This window comes from Babylonia areolata, chromosome 6 (genome assembly GCF_041734735.1).
Source record: "Babylonia areolata isolate BAREFJ2019XMU chromosome 6, ASM4173473v1, whole genome shotgun sequence".
In the NCBI taxonomy this organism is placed as follows: domain Eukaryota; kingdom Metazoa; phylum Mollusca; class Gastropoda; order Neogastropoda; family Buccinidae; genus Babylonia; species Babylonia areolata.
The window spans coordinates 8,671,042-8,689,222 of NC_134881.1; the positions used below are offsets into that span (position 1 = coordinate 8,671,042).

The 18,181-nt window shown below is 43.2% G+C and overlaps 1 long non-coding RNA gene across 1 annotated transcript; it reads right to left on the reverse strand.

The window, feature by feature from the left end:
* Nucleotides 1-7,601: 7,601 nt before the first annotated feature.
* Nucleotides 7,602-14,722, reverse strand: LOC143282709 (uncharacterized). Its single transcript, XR_013055294.1, has 2 exons — nucleotides 14,000-14,722; nucleotides 7,602-9,566 (listed from the first exon to the last, which is right to left on the reverse strand). It is a non-coding gene; the product is annotated as an uncharacterized LOC143282709 (long non-coding RNA).
* Between the last annotated feature and the right edge of the window lie 3,459 nt (nucleotides 14,723-18,181).

Consider the following 18,181-nt stretch of genomic DNA (forward strand, 5'->3'; position numbering starts at 1 on the left):
TTTGTGAGGGAGTGGTGGGCGGGAGGGAGGGGTGGGGGGTGTTGGTTGTTTGTTGGTTTTTCTTCTTACTTGGCTGGAGGAACTGCGCACATGGAAGCTTGAGGGGGTGTGGGGGAGTGGTCGGTTGCCGTTGTTTTTCTTCTTACTTGGCTGGAGGAACTGTGCACATGAAGTTTGAGAGGGCGTGGGGGGGTGGGGGGGGTTGTTGTTGTTTTTCTTCTCACTTGGCTGGAGGAACTGCGCACATGATGCTTGAGGGGGCGGGGGGAGGGGGGGGTTTGTTGTTTTTCTTCTCACTTGGCTGGAGGAACTGCGCACATGATTTGTGACGGAGTGTTGGGCGGGAGGGGTGGGGGGTGTTGGTTGTCGTTGGTTTTTCTTCTCACTTGGCTGGAGGAACTGTGCACATGAAGTTTGAGGGGGTGGGGGGGAGTGGGCGGTTGTTGTTTTTCTTCTAACTTGGCTGGAGGAACTATGCACATGATGCTTGAGGGGGCAGGGGATGGGGTGGGGGGAGTTGTCCTTGTTTTTCTTCTAACTTCGCTGGAGGAACTGCGCACATGATGTTTGAGAGGGCGTGGGTTGGGGGGGGTGTCGTTGTTTTTCTTCTAACTTGGCTGGAGGAACTGTGCACATGATGCTTGAGGGGGCGGGGGGGGGGGGGGAGGGGGGGGGGGTTGTTGTTGTTTTTCTTCTTACTTGGCTGGAGGAACTGCGCACATGAAGCTTGCGGGGGGGGGGGGGGGGGGGGGGTTTGGGGGGGGGGGGGGGGGTTGTCGTTGTTTTTCTTCTAACTTGAATGGAGGAACTGCGCACATGATTTGTGAGGGAGTGGTGGGCGGGAGGGAGGGGTGGGGGGTGTTGGTTGTTTGTTGGTTTTTCTTCTTACTTGGCTGGAGGAACTGTGCACATGAAGTTTGAGTGGGGGGGGGGGGGGGGGTTCGTTGTTTTTCTTCAAATTTGGCTGGAGGAACTGCGCACATGATGTTTGAGGGGGAGTGGGGGTTGTGGGGGGGTTGTCGTTGTTTTTCTTCTTACTTGGCTGGAGGAACTGTGCACATGATGCTTGAGGGGGCGGGGGGGGGGGGGGGGGGTTGTTGTTTTTCTTCTCACTTGGCTGGAGGAACTGCGCACATGAAGTTTGAGAGGGCGTGGGGGGGTGGGGTGGGGGGGGTTGTTGCTGTTTTTCTTCTCACTTGGCTGGAGGAACTGCGCACATGATGCTTGAGAGGGCGTGGGGGTGTGGGGGAGTGGGCGGTTGTTGTTGTTTTTCTTCTTACTTGAATGGAGGAACTGTGCACATGATGTTTGAGGGGGAGTGGGGGGTTGTCGTTTTTCTTCTTACTTGGCTGGAGGAACTGCGCGCATGTTGTGTGAGGGGGTGTGGGGGAGTGGGGGGTTGTTGTTGTTTTTCTTCTTACTTGGCTGGAGGAACTGCGCGCATGATGCTTGTGGGGGGGGGGGGTTGTCATTGTTTTTCTTCTAACTTGGCTGGAGAAACTGTGCACATGAAGCTTGAGGGGGTGTGGGGGGGGTTGTCGTTGTTTTTCTTCTTACTTGAATGGAGGAACTGTGCACATGATGCTTGAGGGGGCGTGGGGGGGGGGGGTTGTTGTTGTTTTTCTTTTAACTTGGCTGGAGGCACTGCGCACATGAAGTTTGAGATTGTGAGGGGGAGTGGGGGGTTGTCGTTGTTTTGCTTCAAACTTGGTTGGAGGAACTGTGCACATGAAGTTTGAGAGGGCGTGGGGAGGTGGGGGGGGTTGTTTTTCTTCTAACTTGGCTGGAGGAACTGCGCACATGATGCTTGAGGGGGTGTGGGGGAGTGGGGGGTTGTTGTTGTTTTTCTTCTCACTTGGCTGGAGGAACTGCGCACGTGATGCTTGAAGGGGCGTGGGGGGGGGGGGGGTTGTTGTTGTTTTTCTTCTCACTTGGCTGGAGGAACTGCGCACATGATGTTTGAGGGGGTGTGGGGGAGTGGGGGTTGTCGTTTTTCTTCTCACTTGGCTGGAAGAACTGCGCACATGATGCTTGAGGGGGTGTGGGGAGGGTTAGGTTATCTTTGAGTTTTTTCTTCTTGCTTTAATCTAATGTCCTTTCAGGCCAGAAGAACTGTGCACATGATGCATGGGGGATTGGGAGGGGGCGGGGGGAAGGGAGTTAGGTTGTCATTGTTTTTCTTCTTACTGTAATCAAATTATGTATTTTCAGGCCAGAAGAACTGTGCACATGATGCATGGGGGATTGGGAGGGGGCGGGGGGAAGGGAGTTAGGTTGTCATTGTTTTTCTTCTTACTGTAATCAAATTATGTATTTTCAGGCCAGAGGAACTAACTGGGCACATGAAGTTCAGGGGTGGTGGGGTTGGGTTGGTAGGGTTAGGTTGCCATTGTTTTTCTTCTTTCTTTGGGAGGGGAAGGGGTGCGGGGGTGGGAGGGTTAGGTTGTTGTTGTTTTTGTTCGTACTTTAATTTAATGCTTTTTAACTTTGGGGGATGTTAGGCATGTCATGTGAGTGTGTGTGTGTGAGTGGGTGTGGGTGTGCATGTGCGCATGCTTGCATGCATGTGCAAGTGTGAGTGTATTCGTAAAAGGGGAATATAAACTGGATTAATTAGAACAATTCAATCATCATCTTGCAAACACTAAAATGTGACATCAAAACATCACATCAGTTAACAAGAAAAACAAAAGCAAAAACAAAACTGTGCTGTTCAAGTCACATTGTACAAACACTCCAAGCAGACTGTGTAACAGGGATCCAGCAATCCAATAAATAATAATAATAATAATAATGGATACTTATATAGCACACTATCCAGAAATCTGCTCTAGGTGCTTTACAAAAGCGCTTTTGTTAACATAAAACATTATATCTATGTTACATACACACACCAAAATGTGACCACACACACACACACACACACAACTGAGAGTGTGTGCAATAGTGTGTGCATGTGTGTCTGTTTCTTTGCACATGCATGTTAACACGTGACCGTAACCAGTGTGAGTGTTGTGAATGTGTGTGTGTGTGTGTGTGTTCACAGGCATGGGCATACGTATGTGTGTGTGTTTGTTTTTGCTGTTGTTAGTTTTTGTCTTTATTGTTTTTGTGTGCAGTCATGGAATGCGCTCACTGAATTCCAAGGAACATAGAGCTTTAGGGAGGGGAATAAGCAACACAAGGGCGTTTTCAGTCACTTGGGGCCCAAAAGTTTAAAGAAAAACAGTGAATGAATGCTGGCCTGAATATGTATAGAACACCAGAAGTTTGGATTATAATTGATGACACTATGTGTGCGTAGGTTATGGAGACACATTTGAATTTTTTTTTTTTTTTTTTTTTTTTTTCGGCTGCTTTTACTATGAGTCTAACATTTGTCCAGAAATTTTGTGAAATTTGTCCTTTAATTCAAGTTTTTCGTTCACTCATATTTCTTATCTGGTAAGTTAAATTGACTTCAAATTAGCAGAACTGGGTTGTCTGTCCATTCAGAAAAGTGTGGGTTTTGTTTACACTTTCTTGCGTTGATTTACATGCTAGAATTTTTTTTTTTTTTTTTTTTTTTTAATTATTGCTCTCCACAACCAGAAAAACCACTTGGCCAGCTGGCAACAAAAGCCAAAGTGATGCATGACGCTGATGAGGTTGAAGACATGTGGCCCACACGATCGAAGAAGTGGTAACTTTTATCACCAGAGTTCTCCTCTTTCTTTCTCCTCGGGTGTGTTGTCATGCAGGACACTGATCAGTGTGGTGATGATGTATGATAGTCAGTCATGTTCGACTATGACCATCAGAACAACAGAGGAGGCAACTGCTGCCCCGACTGTCTGGGCTAGAATTTGTTTTTAGTGGAGTTTGTCTTGCCCAAGTTACATCCCCACTCTCTCAGCTAAGAGGGTTTCAGGACAGTCGGCGTTGGGATGGATCCCTAAGGCCAGTTAGCCCCCAAGGCTGCAGCACTAAGAGCCAGTGCAATTTTGTCTCCTAGTCTGAGAGTCATAGTCCTTTATAAAAGACCAAGCTGTAAATGATTTCCCATTGTAATGGAGAAACCATTGATCATACAGCACTCACTTTGCTCTTGGCCCAATTGCAAGCTTATGTCAATTTGTGATATAAGCTGAGTGTTGGGCTTGTTGTGATGATAAAATGTGGAGGACAGCTGTGGTAAATGGGTTTACTTGCAATAATTATTAGTTCTCCAGCCTGTCATGTACAGTGAAGATGTCTGTGGGGCGGTAGTGCATGTTTTTGTGTTTATCGTTTGGGGCCTCAGTGCCTGATCAGAATCAGTGCGTTGGGTTTATTGGGGTTTTTTGGGGGGTTTTTGTCACAATTTGCCAGAACAGGTTTTACCATGAATTTCAGGCTCTTCTTACTGGGAAGAGTGGATTGCTACTGTGCTGTACCACTTTTTTTCTGCCTGCAAGTGGGGTTTTGGGGGGTTCTTTTTTTTTTGTCCAAGTGGATTTTTCTTCAGAATGTTGCCAGGGACAAACCTTTTGCTGCTGCTGGTTCTTAAATTTGCACCAAGTGCATGCTACACATTGGACCTCGGTTTATCATCATCTCATCAGAATGACTAGCGTCCAGACCACCACTGAAGGTCTGTTCGATGGGGAAAAAGTACTGTTGAGTGTGGGAATCGAACCTGTGCACTCAGATTATCTCGCTCCCTGGGTAGATACATTAAAACCAGGCCACCACTCAATATGCGATGTTCAGGCATCTACTGCCTTTTATTTTTCTTCTTTTTTTTTTTAATTGTAGCAGTTGAATGGGCAAATTCGTGTGCACAGTGGATATCCACTATAGATTCAGTTTGCATTCGACTTTGAGCCACAGTACTTGCCGAAGTTGACGAAAACGCCATATTGTCAAGCGAGCAAGCGAGAAGGGTGACTGTATGGTCACGTGTATTGTACTCAAACAAAGGCATTTTCAGCCACAATAAAAGTACAGGTGCACTTTTGAGTAACTGTAGAACAGAGCTGTGCCATTTAGTTTCGCACAAAACTGTTAACCAATTAACTACGAATTTTTAAACTCGTGGTATGCTATAGCGTACCACAGTAATGAAGCGTTGTGCGCACGAGGTATCCTATAGTGTACCTTAGTATAGAAAGAGTTAACAGTAGAATCTGCTTCAAGATGTTTGATGTTCCCAGGCCAGCAGACATTAAAGTTGCTCCTTCTCTGTGGAATTCTATGCCTGATAACAATAGAAAAATGTCTTCTGTCATATTTGTGAAATTAGTATAAATTCCACAAAACTTCCACAGTAAGGCTCTTTGAACACAGATGTATTTGTGTGTGTGTGTGTGTGTGTTGTCTGCTGTTCAGACCTGTGATTGTTGCTTGTTTCTATCTGTATTTGTGTGTGGGTAGTGTTACTATCACAACCTAAGAATGGAAACTTTTATGCACCCTGTATGAATCCAGTTCATTTCATCATTTTCATGTGCATTTCTGTGACCTATGCTTTGTTGTGTGGTTTGGGGTGTTTTTTTTTTCTTATGCCTCATTTTTGCTTTAGTTATTGTGAAACTTTTTGGATGGGGAAAATGTGCTCATGTGTATGTGTTGTTGTCTTTTAAGTGTGTTTTATTTCTGTGTCCAGTTGATAAATGTTACTTGCAGTGAATTCATCAAGTGAAGACGTTCTTGATTTGTCTTCATCTTTGATGCATTTATTTCATCATGCATTGCAGAACCACTGCATGGTATTTGAAATAAAGTTTTAACAGTTCAAACAATTAATTTTCAACTCGGGAATACTTTTGAATCCAGTGTATTTGATGTGTGTGTGTGTATGTATGTGTGTGTGTGTGTGTAATTATCAGCTGCTGTAGTATAATGAAAGGAAAGTTTTGAAATTTGTATTTGTATTTCTCTCTTTTATCACAACAGATTTCTCTGTGTGAAATTCAGGCTGCTCTCCACAGGGAGAGCTCATCGCTACACTACAGCGCCGACCTTTTTTTTTTTTTTTGTATTTTTTCCTGCATGCAGTTTTTTATTTGTTTTTCCTATCGAAGTGGATTTTTCTGCAGAATTTTGCCAGGAACATCCCTTTTGTTGCCGTGGGTTCTTTTACATGCGCTAAGTGTATGCTGCACACGGGACCTCGGTTTATCGTCTTATCTGAACGACTAGCGTCCAGACCACCACTCGAGGTCTAGTGGAGGGGGAGAAAATATCGGTGGCTGAGCCGTGATTCAAACCAGCGCGCTCAGATTCTCTCGCTTCCAAGGCGGACGCGTTACCTCTAGGCCATCACTCCACTTTTGTCAATATGCAGTAATTTACTTGTTGCTTTTCCATGTTACATTCTGAAAGTTTAATAAAACTGAGAAGCATTGTTGTTGTTGTTTTGTCTTATTTGATCTGTTGAACAAATCATTTCGGAGAGTGGTTTGTTGGTATCTCCTGTGTATCATACATATACACTACTACTGATCCATGTATCATATATGGTATTGTATTTGTCACAACAGATTTGTTTGTGTGAAATTTGGGCTGCTAAGGTGCAGCAACACCCTCTTTTTCTTTTTTCTTTTTTTCTTTTTTTTTTCTCTTTTCTTTTTTCTTCCTGCAAGGTATTCGTTTTACTATCAAAGCGTGGATTTTTCTATAAAAATTTTTGCCAGGGACACCTCTTTTGGTTCTTTTACCTACACTGAGTGCATGCTGCCCATGGGACCTGAGTTCATCATCTCAAACAAATGACAAACATTCAGACCACTACTCAAGGTCCAGCCCAGCGGACGGAGAGAAAATACTATTGATGAGAGTGGGATTCAGGCCCGTGTGCTTAGATTCTCTCACTTGCTTGGTGAATGCTTCACCACTAGGCTACCATTCCGTATCCATATGTGTGTAGTAAGGCAGTTCATTTGGCCTGACCAAAGTTGCTTTTCAACAGCTGAGGTGTTTTTTTTTGGAGGGGGGGAGTTAGAAAGGGGGGGCTGTGGGTGAGGCGGGGGGCGGCTGCCCCATTTCCCATGCTGTGTTGGTGACATTCCCCTCACTCTTCTCATTTCGTTATGTGCTCCTCCCCTTCTTTATCGTTTGTTGCTTGATCTTAACTAAACATTTGTACACGGAATAGTTCGGAACTAATTGTTTATTACGTTAATCGCCAGATCAATTCCTGGATCAATATCACTGGAAATTTATAGTTTAAGAAACAAAAAAACTGTCTTCCTTCAGTGGGTTCTTTGTTTTGTATTTTTGTGTGGGTTTTTTTTTTGTTTTTGTTTTTTTGTTTTTTGTTTGTTTGTTGTTGTTTTTTTTTGGGGGGTTGTTGTTGTTTTTTTTAAATGATAACTCTTCTGTTATTTAGTAACCAAAAAAGTGACCAAGGCTGATGAATGCTGGGTATAGATGCATGAATTTGTCCTCTCATCTTTTTTTGTGTTCGTATTCTTTGGTAATAAATTGTGTGGAATGATTTACCACAAAGGTCATCTTGTGGGCGAACGTGCTGAAAGTAGGGAAGGAAAACAGGGATGCTTAAAGTTTTGACAAGGGCAGATAATCATTTGGTTACATTTCTTGACACATTCTTATCATAAAAGTACAATACAGTACAGTACAACACATACATCTTTATTCATGCGACTGGTGATGAATTGTACATCCATAGGCTTGTCACTCACACCACACAATCTCTTCTAGTCAGACCACAGACGAGTTCAACACACATATAAGCAAGACAAAGGCATGTTTTGATTTACCACGTAATAAAGAAAAAAGTGTAATTTCAGAGACTCAGTTTGAAATGATATACCATTATAAATTCATCATTATAACTTGTTAAACAGGTTTAGCTTTGAAAACATAGCAATCTAATGTGTACATTAAGAAACAGTATTCGAGAACAAGAAACCTTGCCTCAACTTTATCATTGTAAACATTATCTAGGGTTAAAGTGCTGTGTAGGTAAATGTGTGTGTGTGTGTGTGTGGTGTTATGTTTTCTGGCTAGGTGATTAGTTGTTTCTTTGTTGTGTGTGTTTATTTATCTGTCTATCTATCTATCTATCTATATATATATATATATATATATATATATATATATATATCACCAATATGACTTTCTCATGACTGTATGATGGAAACAATGACAACTTTTAATTAAGAGATTCCTTTTTTTTTTTTTTTTAATTTGAAAGTGCGCTTGACACTTGTCTTTGCTGTCACTTCACACACACACACACACACACACACACACACACACACACAGAGAGAGGTGGTGCAGAATGATACCTGTGAGAGTCGTATTCACCTTCAAGAATGGAGTCAATCTATTCAGGTTTTTCCAGTGTGTCATATAACAAAATTTCATGATGTTGCTACAACTGCACATACATTTTTTGTTTAAATACTATAATCAAAAATAATTCCTTTCTTTTATAAATCTTACAGACATTTATTGATTGTCTGGAGAAATTTGGATTATAAATGCTTTGATGGCATTTACAAAGGACCTTCTTCTTTTTTTTTGTTTTTAATCAAATGCTTTAACAAAATCAGAAAATATTTACAAATACTCTGCTTGCAATAACTGAAAGCTCAAGTAAATTTTCTGACAGCAATTACTAGTGACAGTTTACACATTTTCAACTGGCCTTAACTCAAAAGTCTGTGTATGTGTGTGTTTTCATTATGTTTGCTTCTTTTTTAGTTATCAAATGCTGTTGTATGGTTTTTGTAAGGGACAGAAGATATTTAGTTACAGCTTGTATGCCATTTAAATTTAATGTTTGAAATATTCAACCACACCTTTCAGGCTAATGACTGAATGTTTGGAAATATTTACAAACGGTTCAGGGCTATTTACTGAAGGTCTGGAGGTACATGTTGGTGGCGTTTGAAGTCGTAATACTTGGATATAATTCTATGGGTTAGATGTTTAATCAAACAGACCATTATGACTTTGCAAAGGACTTTGAAGCACTAATGCAAAGCTGTAATGTGTCTTTCAGTTCATATCTATTCAAATTAATTTTAGACAACATTTGTTAATTTTAACCCCAGGAAAAAAATTTTTTTATAGAAAATATGTGTGTTTGTATGATAAAGCAATAATCTCATTTATAATCCTGAAAATTTTGTGTACAAATTAATACAATGGGCACATTTGTACCCCAAATTATTAATATCACACTGGTGTAATAAAAACAACAAAACAAACAACAACAACAACAACAACAAAACCAAGTTTGCACAATGCACAGATGAGGAGGAAAACAGTCTCGTCTTAAGCGTTTCCAAATGAAACCATCTCCGAAATCAAATACTGCAAGCGTAGAGCACTAATGACACAAAGAAAAATGAACAGAAGGAAAAAAAGTGAATGGTGTGTATTGCTTCTGGCTAGCCACTGATGGCAGTGTAGCACAGATGTCAGATGTGGCCATGACATCAACCACATGCCGGTTTTCTGGTGATTTCAATGATGTCATCGGGTTCAACTTCCACGTCATCCAAGGTCTGGTCGTCTTTTAACTCCTTCCCGTTGTACGTCCACACCTGTTCCTCTGGTGGTACATTCAGCTGAAACATAAGGTAAATATGTATGAATGAATGTATATGTGAATGTATGTTATGTCTCTCTCTCTCTCTCTCTCTCTCTCTCTGTGAATTATGTTTTGAAGTTGATTAGCTATTCATGTCTGACCTCCACCTCTGTTTACTGTCATCTTGACTCTGACCCCAAAAGGATCATTTGCAAGCTGACTTGTTTCCCTCCATATCACAACAATCAGTTCTTCCTTCTTCTTCTTCTGCGTTCGTGGGCTTCAACTCCCACGTTCACTCGTATATACGCGAGTGGGCTTTTTACGTGTATGACCGTTTTTACCCCGCCATGTAGGCAGCCATACTCCGCTTTCGGGGGTGTGCATGCTGGGTATGTTCTTGTTTCCATAACCCACCGAACGCTGATATGGATTACAGGATCTTTAACGTGCGTATTTGATCTTATGCTTCCGTATACACACGAAGGGGGTTCAGGCACTGGCAGGTCTGCACATAATGTTGACCTGGGAGATCGTAAAAATCTCCACCCTTTACCCCACCAGGCGCCGTCATCGTGATTCAAACCCGGGACCCTCAGATCGAAAGTCCAACGCTTTAACCATTCGGCTATGGCGCCCGTCATCAGTTCTTCCAATTCCAGCCTAAGAAAAAACAACTGTCCAAAAGCTGTTCGTCTTGTAATCGTCTTAAAACACCGTGACTCTCAGGGCAGAAACAGTCGAAAGAGGTGTTTCAAGTCAGAAACCAGTATCCAGAACAATCCGCCCAAAACTGAGAAAATGCTCTGGAGATATACCACTGGATCAAATGAGTGAATTTTCAGCCTTCCGGGGATATTTTCCTTCTTTTGATGATATCATCAATGACGTAACTATGGACCTAAGTGCCGCTTTCAACATCCTTTGGCAGTTAAGTGCCTGGTTATAAAATTAATTAATTAAGATTTATAATATGAATACTGCGCGCATTTCAAAACGGGCATGGCAATATTGTGCCGATATTTCCAAAGTATATGTCACTGGCTCAGTAGCTTTTACCAATCTTTCGAGCTGATATGGTATGCTATGTGCATGCACAAGCCGTGTGTGTGTGCGTGCGTGTGTGAGAGAGAGAGAGAGGACACGGTAACCTCGGAATTAATTAAGTGTTCAGATCCGCTGCCGGAAAACTTCCGCGTTCACGATGAATTACCACTCTGGAAACAACTGGTTTTTGCATGTGTCGTTTAACCTATACTGACGTGCTTGACCCACTGGCATGGTCACAAGCAAAGATGACAGAAGAGATCCTGTGTACACCCTTTTCTATGTGAGTCAGTCCAAATCCGACGGTGAAGACTAGCAGCTGAATGGTAGCACCACAAGATCAGCACAAAGTGCACAGTCTGAAGTGCAAGACCAACTAAGAAAATTAAAAAAAAAAAAAAAAAAAAAAACATGGTTTGGCCAAGAGCAGATTCCGCCGGAAACAGCAGGAAATCCTCAGTGGGGCATTGCATGCCCTCTCTCTCTCTCTCTCCGACACACACACACACACACACACACACACACACACACACACACACACAGAGGCACACACACACAAATCCCATGTCCACCGGATAAACGTGAACCATGACGTGACAGTGTCTACTGAGTGGACCAGCTCCACACAAACCTTTATCTCCATATCAAAAACGATCGTGTCGTGGCTGAGTGACCAGTCAATTCCGCTGGCCACTGACACAACTTGTTCAGATACTGTATCAACAATCCGGAGGGAGAGAGAATAGAATGAGAGGCCCTGGCGCAAAAGTCTTCATTTAAGATTATGATGGGTTTGAAGGCCGAAACCAACAAACCACCAGGATAAATAAAATAACTTCAAAGGAAACTGAAGAAACTAAAGAATCAGCAGTGGCTTCACGGAGAGAACGTTTTCAGTCTTGGAAAAGTAATATATATATATATATATATATATATATATATATATGGAACACGTACAATCAAATTCAAATCTTGATCCTGAATAAAATAACTTCAAAGGAAAAGAAATTAAATAGTCAGCAGTGAGTTCATGGCCGAGGGAGTGAAAGTTTTAGGCTTTGAAATGACAAAAACGTATGGAAGACGTACAATCAAATTCAGATATTGTTTTGTTTTCTTTTGTTCATTTGTTTTCATACATCAAATTAAAGATTTTGTCAGTATTTCCAAAGCTGAAAAAAAAATTCCCTTCATCTGTAAATGTCCGAGTTTGACGACAAGCACTGAGGTGGTGGTTTTTTTCTTACATCCTGCTTACTGTGCAGGCAGTCAAACCAGTCCATCAGTGGCATACGCGCGCGCGCTCGTACTGAACTGATGCCTGAATTTCTTTCTTTTTCTCCATTATAACTTACAGCAATTGGTTTGTTTGAGAAAAGAGGCAGACAAAAGCAAAAACCAACAGCAACAACAAAAAACAAATATAATTGTACCTGGCAAGGACTACTGACATGCATCAGTTGATGTGAATAGTAACCATTCAACTTGCAGTCCTATCGATCTTTTGTTTTTCATCACACTTCAACACAGCCACTCGACGGTTTTGTTTTTTGTTTATTTTTTGTGTTTGTTTTGCTTGTTTGTTGTTGTTGTTGTTTTTTCCAACCTGAACTGCCTGAATGCGAACATTTGAAAAAAAAATTGAGACAGTTTTAAGCCGTGCGCTAGTCGGTGCCGCGTGAAACACATTTGTTTACGCGTATCTCTTGCAAGAAGAGCCTGTTGTTAGCAGCTGCTGTTGACCATCCATGATGCTCACCACACTCCTCTTCCCCGCTGTACTGCCACCCTCACCAGCACGTGACCCTATCGTGGGAAAGGGAACAGCAGTCAAGTAAACTGAGCTTCGAGCTTCACTGTGTCGCGAGTTGCAAAAAGCGATACGACTAGCTCTGTGCTTGCAAACTAAAGCACACTGGTGTTTAAAATAACACTGACCTTTCGTTTGTGCGCCATACTTTCGATGGGGGGTAGGCGGGGGGTGGGGGAGAGGGAGAGGTGTGGAGGAGGGAGGAAGGGACGTGTGGGTGTGTGTGTGTGAAATATTCACTTCGGAAATAATAATTTCGGCCGCAACTGAAACTATACTTCGTTACAGGTTGAGATTACTATATACGACCTGTTGACATGACAAGTTGTTTATTCGGGGCTGATGTCTCATTCAGCTAAACTTCAATCATTTCTTTTACACACACGCGCGCGCGCGCGCGCGCCTCAGTGATTTAAGCGCGTGTCTTGCCGACCGAGCTTGCATATATTAACCTACATGTGTGCAACACAACAAGGAGTGGCCCGATCGACAGGGGATTTTCCCGAACGTCCCACCACCACCACCCCGCCCCCTTCGCACCTTCGACCCTCTCTCCCATGAACATCTGTATTTCCATAAATGTTCTGCCCAGACTTGCATCAGAAATGTTGGAGATATTTATCAGTGGAAAAGGCGACATGTAGCTATATATAACATCGTGTTGCATCAGAATAGTTTTGGGGAAGAGCGCCATCTCTGCTATGACCTTGGTTCAAAAGACTAAAATAGACCAATGGAAGTTATCAGTGCACAGTTCAGTGATCTGAGAACATGAAATGGATGCACAGTGCTGTCTCAGTGAATCTGTGTGTGTGTGTGTGTGTGTGTGTGTGTGTGTGTGTGTGTGTGTGTGTGAGCGCGCGCGCGCGCGCGTGCGTGTGTCTGTCAGTGTGTGACCGTCCTCTGATTCTCTGCTGCCATAACTAAATGATTAAATCTGTCGTTGACTTGCTCTCGCTCTCATAGCCATATCAACAGTTTTTGTACACACGCGCGCGCACACGCACACACACACCCCTCGCCCCCCTCCACACACACACACACACACACACACACTACACACACACACACATGATGACTCACTGAGTAAATAAAAGGGACAACAGCAAATAAAACTGGGATAAAATATCTTGCCACTACCGCAGTCAGTAGATGTCACCTAACATGGACATGCTACCATCGCAAGCGAAACAAAATCAATGGAACTTATGGTCAATTAGGAACGCGCCTTTCTCGTTTCCAGTCTTCCCCTCGCGCAATGTCATGCCAGTTCCAAAGCATGACGTCACCTATTGCGGACTTGGCGGGCTTCCGGTTTCTAAAAATAACCATGTACCGCAGCCAGAGAGAGGGATAATGATTTCCGAGGACAACAGAGCAGCCCACTGTTGTGCCTTTTAACATCCGGTTCCCGCCCTGTACAGTGTCTACACTACACTATACAAAATAAAAGCATAAACATACATAACAACAACAACAACACATGCACACACACACACACACACACACACACACACACACGACACACACACACACACACACACACACACACACACACACACACGCACGCACGCACGCACGCACGCACACACACACACTACCGGTACACTGACCTTCTTATACATCTCTTCCTTCAGCTGACCTACACTGGTGATAGGACAGAAGTCTTCGTCGAAGTCAGACATAATGCCATTCTCTGGGTCGTTGAATATCAGCTTCACGCACACGAACCCCTCGCTTTCCAACTGAAAATTCCCGCCGCTCATATTGTCCACTGACACTCAGTGCTCAGTTAGTATACTGTGTCGTACGTCAGTACAAGGCTTACGAACGCTTGTCACACGCCACAGAGAATTTTCAAAAAAAAAAATTTACCTCAAAGACGAATGATCGCTTTCATCACAGGCCTGATTACACTTTGTTCGTGGTTTATTGGAACGAGACAGAGTCCTTGCACAGTGTGACAACCGTAACAACTCGATGATTTTGTTCTTTTTGTTCGAGTTCGCACACACAGTTGTTTTCCTGACTGAGATAACGCTTGTAACCGCTGAATGCTTTCTGTCCGTCGCTGACACGAAGACTGACGGAAGAGTGCGGCAACTGAAACCTTATCTCGCTTGGCTGTAAAGGCCGCTGTCACGGTCAGCCTGCGAATGAACTGACACTACAGCTGCCTCTGGGTTTTGGCCACCGCTTGATTTGCCTTCTTCCCAAGCACTAATTCAACATGCTGTTGGCTGTGTTCATTACCACTACGTTTGCCATGTACGTGCTCATTCGACAGTGATGTTCGAGGTGAATGACGCAGAAAGCAAACTGAAAGAAGAGGAGAGGACAACAAATCGGGAATTCCCGTAGTATACCCACTCCGCCCCCACCCTTCACCCCCCCAACCCCCTCCCCCCAAACCCCAAAGCCCGCGCTGTCCGTTTTCGCGCGGTCTGCCTATGAAATTTTGACAACGTGGCGCTCACCCATTGGGACACGCGAGTCTCTGAGTCATGATTTCATTTCTTGAGAACTAACCCACACAGTGATGAAAGAGCACAAGGATAAGTACATCTTGTTTCTTCTCCCCGTGCTGGCTTGTTGAGCAACCAAGATCCTGTTCGCTTTCTCAAGATGCCGGAAACAGCGTAATGTCCTTCACCTGAAACGATGTTGGTTGTTTTTTTTTTACGGTCATTCTTTGGGGGTGGTTCTTCCAGTTTGTCCTCCGACCAGTCATGTGGGAATCATGTCAGTTCTGTTAACAGCCTTCTTCTTCCCCTCCTTCTCAATAATGTTGCTGCCAGAGTTTGACGGCTAAATTTAAAATATAGATTAAGTATGTGCTTTCCCCACTAAGCTCAGTTCGTGTCGATGCTAATCTGACGTGACTTGGCGCAGCCGGTGAAAAAGAACCCATGGCAACGACAGTGTTGTCATCTGACAAAATTCTGTGGACGAAACCCACTCTAATAGGTACACAAATATACAAGCATGCACTCTAAGCGCGTTTGGGTTATGCTGCTGGTCACCCTCGGACATCAGTCTGCCTAGCAGATGTGGCGTAGCGTATATGGATTTTTCCGAAAGCAGTGACGCCTTCGGCTTCAGTTGACGGAGAGACTGAAATTGAAACTTTTATTATGTATACTCAGTGAAACAGTTCACACTAACTTCAGAAGCTGCCGATGATAAGTTTGAACCCCGGGAAAGACATTTTCAAGCTGTCACGACTGAGTCACTTGTGAATGCCGCGTCACTCCCGAGTCATCGCGGCTCAGTACAGTGCATGAGTTTTCGACATGTTACTGTGACATTCATACATGCACTTGCTGTGCTGGTCACTATTCTCATGATTTGTGAGGATAGATAGATAGATTGATTGATTGATTGATATGGATACTTATATAGCGCCTACACTCGATTGGAGACCAAACTCTAAGCTCTTGGCAAACACTGACGGAGTCATTTACACAACAGGCTGCTTACCTGGGTAGAGCCGACTGACGGCTGCCATTGGGCGCTCACCATTCGTTTCCTCGGTGTCATTCAATCAGATTTCAGGCACGCACACCTACACACTTAGACAAACATGTAACATTTAACATTTTACGATATAGATATTGGCGTAGGGCTTGCACTTCATCAGGGTCAGTACCATTCATGGTGAAATCAAGAAACTAAAAAAAAAAAATAAAAAAAAATCTTATCTATGCTTGCAAAGTAATGGAAATCATGGAGAGGTCGTAGTGGATATGAAAATCAAGGCATCCCCTCGATATGCCCACCCCCATCCGCGCCCCCGCACCCGGCGAAACACGCCCGGCCGTGTGCTCTTCAAGTTGAACCGAGCCAGTCACAGCGGCAGTGCAACGGAACTTGACTGACCATGCGAACGGTTTTACTGAAGTTCAAGTAGCAATACTCATGTCAGTCCTGCCGTGAACTCGGGTTTGACAGACAAGACACACAGATAACTGCATACCAGCTTGGAATCATGTCACAAAAGGACCTTTTTTTTTTCTTCTTCTTTTTTTCTTTTTTTTTTTTTAAAGAGAGACTTATTGACGCAGCTGTACATGATCCATGTATATATATATATATGATAGTCAGTCGTGTCCGACTATGACCATCAGAACAGCAGAGGAGGCAACTGCTGTTCCGACTATAAATTTTGGGCTAGAATTTGATTATAGTGGAGAGTGTCTTCCCCAAGTTACATCCCCACTCTCTCGGCCAAGAGGGTTTTAGGACAGTCGGCGTTGGGATGGTTCCCAAAGGCCAACTAGCCCACAAGGTTGCAGCACTAAGAGCCAGTGCAGTTTTGCCTCCTAGTTTGAGAGTCAATAGTCCTTCACAAAAAGACTAAGCTGTAAATGGTTTCCCATTGACTGGAGAAACCATTGATAATACAGCTCTCACTTTGCTGTTGGCCCAAATGTAAACTTATGTCAATCTGTGATATAAGCTCAGTGTAGGTATCCATGTAAACAAGTCATAATAGCATTTAGGCCAGCCCCAGCCCGCCTTCAAGATGACTCGACTGACAGTGTAGCCTCAGTGTATGTCAGTCGATAAATGTGTGGTCTACTGAAAATTGGCAAATGATCTGCCGGGAAAATTATACGACAGTGAAAGAATCATCTTTGAAAACCTGACTCTCCGTAGACCCTGTTACATAGTGTTAGACCTATTTCACAGAGTTAGACATACTTCAGCCACTGGTGCGTGCTTATGAATACGAAATATCAAATTAGTTCAACCCTTATTTCCCGGCTTGCTTTTAACTCTTCTTCTTCTGCTTCTTCTTCTTCTTCTTCTTCTTCTTCTTCTTCTGTTATTCATTAGATGGGAACAATGCCGAGTATGTCACAATTATAGCCGCTGGAAAAAGAAGATTCTTATCAATTGTTTTGTGCGTAACAGCTTTCAACGAAAAAGAAATAGGCTACTCTTTTTCAGTGTAAGAAATGTTGATAGAGATGTACACTTTCAATGAAAGAAAGGATATTGACTGAAACAGAAGTTCATGAATCCTGAAAGAAATGACAATAAAATCCTGTGAGCTCGATCCTATACCAGCCTCTGTCTTTTCCCAGTGTGTCTCACAGCTTCTCCCCACAATCACTAATATTGTCAACTCATCCCTTCTCACTGGAACGTTTCCATCCACTTTCAAAACTGCAATCGTCCGGCCTCTTCTGAAGAAACCCAACCTTGACGCAAACATTTTGAAAAACTATCGACCAGTTTCTAATCTTCAATTCATGTCCAAACTCATTGAAAAAGCTGTCCTCAAGCAGCTCAACAACCACCTATGTTTCAACAATCTCATCCACCCATTTCAGTCTGCCTATCGCGCTGACCACAGCACCGAAACCACTCTCCTCCACATTGTGAACAATCAACTGATAGCGTCCGATTCAGGAAAAATTTCCCTTCTCACTCTCCTCGACTTGTCAGCCGCCTTTGACACGACAGACCATTCAATCCTTCTTTCCCGTCTTCATTTTACATTTGGTATCAACGGCACTGTTCTAAACTGGTTCAAATCTTATCTCACTGATCGATTCCAGTCTGTCATTGTTGATCATTTCCAATCTGAACCCGTTAAAATCGAACATGGAGTCCCACAGGGATCTGTTTTAGGCCCAGTGCTCTTCACACTGTACACTGCTCCTCTCGCTGAAATTATCAACCGCCATAATATCAGTCATCATTCTTATGCTGATGAGACTAAACTCCAGTGAGTGATACCCCTGAAAAATTGTCGTCGCTCTTGCAAGAAACATCCAACTGCAATT